The 7,103-nt window shown below is 43.4% G+C and overlaps 1 protein-coding gene across 1 annotated transcript in view; it reads left to right on the top strand.

Annotated features, from left to right (window-relative positions):
* LOC110314749 (UDP-glucuronosyltransferase 1-9-like) overlaps window positions 1-7,103 on the top strand; it is a 16,422-nt gene that overhangs the window by 7,843 nt on the left and 1,476 nt on the right. The window lies entirely within an intron of this gene.

The following is a 7,103-nucleotide window of genomic DNA, read 5'->3' as shown; positions in this document are numbered from 1 at the left end:
ACATTTCTCTCCAGAAGTGTGGACAAGGTGTGCATGCTGATCACTATGGACCCTTTCTCCTGCTTTGTGTCTGTTAGATCTTGATGGTTTTCCTGGGTCATTCCAAGAGAAAAGAATGCTGGCAGTGTTGGGAAATGGCCCATGGAAGAAAATCAGAAGTGCACAGCTACCTCACACCATTACTTTAGGTTGGGAGAGAGATGGATGGGGAAAGTGGACAATGTGAGGACGAACTTCTCAGGTGCAGGAGCAGTTGGGACTGGTTAAAATCCTGGGCTCAGAACCTGGCTGTGGTGTCAAGACACAGCCCTTAAGCTTGAGCATTGTGCTACAGGGCCTGGGTTTGCCCTCTTCATGCACTTTTCTTTACCTGAGAGCTGGTGTGCTCCCCACTTTTCCACTAAATAGTTGTGGGTCACTTTTCTTCTTTAGCTTTAGAAGCAAAAGTAGGGAGGGCAAATAATTGACAGGCTGCCGATGTCCCCAAAGCGACCTTAGCTTCCTCAATTCAGGCGAGCTGGTAGGCAAGGGGCCAATCCTTGGGACCAGCCCACCTTCATTCCTCATCTCTGCAGTTCCAAGTGCTGCCCTGCTGGATAGCAGACTTATGTCTTCCAGTGAAGATAGCCTTGGGCAAGCTCAGTAGGTTAGAGACCTGGAGTCTGGTCCATTAGGGACTGGATACATGTATACATTGCTTTTCCTTATTATTGTTTAATTTTTGTTTTTTGTCATAGCATTTTTCTGTGTAGTCTTGAGTGTTGTAGAACTCACTCTGTAGTCCAGGCCAATCTCAAACTCACAGGGATCTGCCTACCTCTCTTGCTCCTGAGTACTGGGGTTCAAGGTGTTTGCCACCACCATTTGGAGTATCCCCTGTCTTTAGTGGAGTGTGACTTTTCTTTTTATTCTGAACAACACATATGTGAGTGAGTGTGGGCTGTGAGAGAGTAGTCTCCTCTCTCATTTTTCCTTTGTATCTCAGACCTGCTTGAATCCACTGTCATTCAAAAGAGTCCATGTAAGTGTAGTCTGTGAGCAAGTAGGGTATATATTATGCCTAAGTATTTCAATACTTGGCTTCTCTTCATTTCCAGTTCTAGTGCTTAGGGCCAGACAGTCATACTAATGCCTGAGGGTAAAGGCTCCACTTCCTGTTCTGTCCTTTAGATTCTGAGACCTCTACAACCCCCCCCATTTTTGTTTTTGTTTTTGCCATTACTGTGCTATTTAATCTCAGTAACCTTGAAGTATAGTTTGAAAACAGGTTTGTGACACACCCAACTTTGTTCTTTTGCCTTGACTAAGTAGATTTCTTTTTGCCTTCTTATGGACTTTAGGACATTTTTCTTCTGTGTGAAGGCTGTGCATTTCTATTATAGTAGGGATTACACTAAGTCTGTAGACCTCTGTGTGGATGTCCTAGTTAGTTAGGTTTCCGTTGCTGTTGTAAGTACTCTGACCAAAGCATCTCAGGGATGATAGGAATTATTTCACCTTCAGATGGCAGTCCATCATGGAGGGAAATCAGGGCAGGAAGTCAAGCAGGGTAGGAACTCTGGAGGCAGGAACTGAAGCAGAGGCCACGGAGGAGCACTGCATAGGTCTGCTTGCTTTTCCTGTCTTGCTCAGCCTGCTTTCTTATATAACCCAAGACCATTTGCCCAGAGGTGATACTGTGCACAGTGAACTCGGCCCTCCTGCATCTGTCATGAATCACAAACATGATCCATAGTCTACAGGTCAATTTCAATGTGTCAATTCCTCAATTGAGATTCCCTCTTTCCAAGTAACTGTAGTTTGTGTCAAGTTGACAAAAACCAACCAGCACAGGAAACTATAGACATTTTAACAGTACTAATTTTGTTGCCAGTGTGTACAGGATGTCTTGCATGTCTTTTTCTTCCATTATTTGCATTGACATTTTGTAGTTTTTATGACATAAGAGTGAAAAATCTGTTCAAAGTCATTGGGGCTATTCTTTCTGTATGATATGCGTCTTCTTTCTTGTAGCTTTGGGGGGATTATTGTCATGCGACCAGAGGTTAAGTGGGGAGAAAAACTACACTTGGACAAAAGCTAGGTTGACCTTTCCCCTTGTGAGTTTTTGAACTTGACAGACATCTTCACAGGCACCACACAGGGTGTGCCACTGATGTGTGACTGAAGTGTGGATGCTTCCCACTGTGACCACCTTGTCCTTTCTTCTTTCCATTAGAGGCATAGATGCAGAGTTTAAACTGTGTTCCCTGTCCAGTGATAAGTGAGAGCTCCCTGGAAGCATCTCAGAATGCTGTGGGGAGCGAACCTCCAGCCAGAGCGTCCTCCCCACTGCTGATATGTGGCTCTGTGGAAGCGAGTGGATTGATGTGACTGAGGCTGTCTTCCTTTGGTTCTCAGTTGGATTTCATTCAGGGCTGTGGACCATGAAATGAGGTGCGAGTTAGGCATTCAAGGGCCAACAGAGTCCTGGTTTATGGGTAATTGCTAATGAAGATTTCTGTGAGCAGAAGGCATCTGAGGATTCAGATGGTGTCAACTGCTGAGCCCCTCCCTGATCTCAGTTTTGTTTGTGAAACACAGTGATCAGAAAGTGCCACAGTCACTGAGTCCCATGGTGACTAGGAAAGTGTCAGGTTGTGCTTAGGTTCCTTAAATGACTTGTGTTGTCTTTTTAAGGACGATCATGCAACAGTATTGGCTGCAGATCTCCTCACCTACTCCTCCTTAGGTCACCTTACTTACTTCCCATGGGGGACCTCAGGAAGCCTGTGTAATGCCCTGGAATTACATAGAACAATAGAGATGATTTGTGTGGTTGTTCTGTGCAGGCCCAGTATAACCCCTCTCAATACCTCTGGCTGTGCATTGGTTTCCATGTGCTTGAGGGTTCGGCTTCCGCTTCTGGTCTTTTTCCCTCCTCCTCCTCATCCTCTTCCTTTTCCTCCTCTTCTTTCTCTTCTTCTTCCTCCTTCTCCTTCTCCTCTCCTCTTTTTCATCCCCCCTTCTCCTCCTTCTTCTGATATACCTATGCAATCTTCTCTGTAATTGTAGAAGTATCAAGTAATGACAGCCTTAGAGAGTCAGTGCTCATGTTGAATTCTCTAGCTTATGGACCACTGCCTTTGCCTAACTATTAGGTAGCTGACTTTACTGTGTAGTGACACCACTGTCAGAGTGGCTGTTGGGGTATTTAAGTAGCTTCTGACCAAGTTCATCAAAAACTATTTTCTGTGGTCGAGAAGTTTCTCAATCTGTATCTGACACTTAGCAAGGTCGCTGACGAGTCTCTGAGGTTAGAGTGCTCTGCTCAGGACCAGACCTACACAGAAACTGGTGCTATGAACAGTTCATCACCTCTCTTCTGGGGCAGAATGCTGTGTGGTATGTTTCTGCCTAAAATGAATGTTTTTCTGGTTTATCAATTAAATCAACTTTGCCTCCTTTTCTGAAGTAAGCAGAGGTGGGGATTTTCCTGTCAGGGCAGAGCTGTTGTACAACCTTGGACATTGAGGGCATCCACTGACGCCCACAATCAAGCAGGTATAGCTCCTCCACTTCTGAAACCTGGGAAGGAAGGAGACCCTGTACCTTGTTTGAGTTATTGGCCAACTCTTTTTCTGGATTGTTTTACCCATTGCTTGGTTTCTCTCAGAAGAGCCCTAGAGGTGGCATTCTTTTAATGTAAGGATAAGTATACACTTCTTTTTCAACCTCAAAGATAAGAGACTCAGGACTTGGAAATGCTGAAAAATTTTAAGTCTTTAAGGACTTTGAAAATGGACTGTTTTTTACAATAAGAGATAGTCACGAGATTCTGGGAGAAAGAATTTAAGAATATAGCTCAATGTGATATCTATGCTTCCAGTTGAAAAACATGGAGCTGTGGTGTTTACTTCAATCACCAGGTTACAGAGTCTAGTGCCTCAGTGAGGGATTGCATAGGTGTGATTGGTTTTTGTGCGTGTCTGTGTTGGGATCGTCTGGATTCCATTAATTGATGTGGGAAGAGCCAGCCTGCTCTGGGTACCAATATTCTGTGTATGGCCCCTCCACTGTATAAGAGTAGAGAAAATTAGCTGTATAGTAGGTGCAGATGCAGTTATTTCTGTCTGCTCTTGACTGAATGTGCTGTGAAAACTGTCTTAACTTCTGCTACCTCTTCCTCTTGGCAGCGTTGGACCATGGCTTAGAATTGTGAGCTTACATAAGACCTTTGTCCTTTAAGTTGATGTTGTCAGGGTACTTCACAATAGTAACAGGAAACTTGGACATAGTATGTAACTAAATTGCTCCAAACATCTCAAAAGCATCTTTGAGAACTCAGTGGATATGGGTCTCTGCATTTGTTTTAATGGGCTGATTGGTGAAGCTACTCAGATGGCTGTTATGCTAGCTTCCTGTTGGCAAGTGTAGAATATTGTTAATAGTGCCAGGGGTGGATTCTGTCTCATGGCATGGGACTCACTGGGCCAGACATGGGTTGGGCATTCCTTCACTTTCTGCTTGTGCTTTATTCTTACACCTATTGTAGGCAGGAAAATTTGTGAGTTGAAGGTTTTGTGGCTGGGTTGGTATGCCTATCCTTCCATCAGATGACTTGCCTGGTTATGGGAGGTGCCCAGTTCATGTTCCATATCCCCTATTGCTAGGTGTCTTTGCTAAGCTCACCCTCATAGATTCCAAGAAGTTTTCATTGTCCTAGATTTCTAGCTTGTCCCAGAGATGTCCCCTACCAATTCCAGTATTCTCTCTCTCCCACTTTCCTCCCCACCACTGATCCCTCTTGTTCCCCTTCTTCACCCCATCTTCCACTAGCTCCTTCTCTCCATCCACCCAGATGTCTGTTTTAATTAAATATCCTCCTTTGGGAAGTCTCTTCTCTGAGAAGAAAGGGAGGAGCCTCAGAGTGATTGGAGATGAGAAGGAAGGACTGGGAGGAGAGGGGTAGGGGAATTAACAATCAGAATGTAAAATAAGTAAATAAACTATGGAATAAAAAAATACAAACAGTGGAATAGTACCAGAAATAAGAAGAGAAATCCACTCATAGTTCGATAATTGTTTTCTGCCAGTGTTAAGCTTCTCAACTTTGGAAATAATGGATTGTTGAACAGATGCTGTGCTTAAACATGAATGCACACATGAGAAGACATGTATTATTCCTTTATACCACACATTGAAATTATCTTAAAGAAGATGCATAATTACTACATCCACTCCAGTAGTGACTTGCTTGACAGGTTTAGAAACCTGGAAGCAGTCCCGAGGTGAAGACTTTCATGCAAATTTAGTCTCCTGGAACTGTGGCATCCATAGCATGTATGCTCCAATTTTGTCCTTGCGAATGGATCTGTGTGCTTCCTTTCAGTATTGTTTTGTTATAGGTCCCTCCAAGCAATGATTTGCCAAATACCTAAGCAAAATTGAACTTTGCTTCCTGGCCTTCACCAATGCCCTAGGTAGTCCCTGGACTTGGAATTCAATAAGAATGTTGCCTGTTCAATGACATTCAGAATTGCCTCTAGTATTGTAAGAGAGATAGTGAAAGAAATCAGGCATTACTATCTACTAAATAGAGTTAGAAATCTCAGGGAAAGTTTAGCAAAGTAAGTTTAGAATTCTTATTATAGTTATGTATGGCAGACTACATTACTTATTAGTAGAAAGTCCCCCCACACACTATCACTTAGATTAAAAGCCATGTCGCTCCCATATACAGGAATTTACAATGGTTTAGGAAGTAGATCGGGTTGTGGTTTAGAGTATTGCATTATTCATGAGAAGGTTAGTAAGAGCAGAACTTCATAATTAGAACCATGACTTGGGCGGGAAAGCCCTTACCCCAGGAGTGTAAAGACCTCACACCTGGCTTCTAAGAATATAAATATAGCTGACCTTAAATAGAGCTGACTTTGTCTCAGTTGTTTTTTTGCCCAGTTCCTGCCAGTCTTTGTGTTTGCATTCCTCTGTTTTGTGTTAGAGTCATTAAGCATCTGGTAACCTCATTTGTACCTTGCTGATGTGTCACCTAACGTCTCTATTTTCTTCTTTAAAAAAAGTTTGATGCTCAATTTGACATTACATCCAGACCCAGCACACTCTCTCGTGTCTGTGTCTGTCTTTCCATTCTCGCTGACTCCATGTTCACCTGCCGGAACCCCTGATTCCCACAGATCGAGGGGGGCCAACTAGGCCCAATCTGTGGCACATAATAGTGAAGAAAAGTTAATACCAGGAAATGCTTACTGTATCTGGTGCAATTATCATGACTTTCCTCTGAGAGTCTCTCCACAGAGGTCACGCTGCCCTGGTGCCTGTGGTGAAAGGAGTGATGTGTCTACATTGTGGTGAGCCAATCCCTCAGAGCATCACTGTTTTACACCCAAGTCAAAGGGTTTTCATGCCTCCTGTTTGAAACATTAAGTGATTAGAGTCTCCATTAAAAAGACAGTGCCTTACATGGTCATTATATCCTGACTCACTCAATACCAGAATTTAGTCCATCAGTCTCTCCAGGAACTCTGGTGAAAGATGCAAGTCCTAGGCTCTAGTCCCATTTGTTTGTAGAAAAGTAACCCTCTCCACGCCCAAACCCCCAGCCATGGTGCCTGCAGTAAAGTAATCTGACCCTCATCATTGGAGTCAATGACTTTTTCAGGCTCAGGTGCTCTTCATCTTCTATCTTGTGTCCAGATGTCTGTCCAAAAGCCAGGCTTAGAAATAAAAGTCATCCTGTCTTAGAAATGTTACTTAAAAGAACAGAAACCTCCTAGTGAATATTTAACACAGTGAGTGTTTCCTATTTTGACAGGGACAGTGGCTGGCTTATTAGATGACTGGAGTCCTATAGCAGGGCAGAGTCCCAAGGCTCAGGACCTGTCAGTCAAGACTCCTAAACTCTCAGATCCATGGACTCAAAGANTTGATTTGAGACCTGGCATGTCATTTCCAACAAATGTGTCCTTTACGGAGTTTCCTGTTTCTGTGTGACTTCTAGCACTCTCTGTCACTGTGTGTACTACTTAGCTTCACTTCTTCTTCTTCTTCTTCTTCTTCTTCTTCTTCTTCTTCTTCTTCTTCTTCTTCTTCTTCTTCTTCTT

This window comes from Mus pahari, unplaced genomic scaffold (genome assembly GCF_900095145.1).
Source record: "Mus pahari unplaced genomic scaffold, PAHARI_EIJ_v1.1 scaffold_11861_1, whole genome shotgun sequence".
NCBI classification, from domain to species: domain Eukaryota; kingdom Metazoa; phylum Chordata; class Mammalia; order Rodentia; family Muridae; genus Mus; species Mus pahari.
Note: the sequence above shows the minus strand (reverse complement) of the source record. Positions and strands in the feature narration are given on the sequence as shown.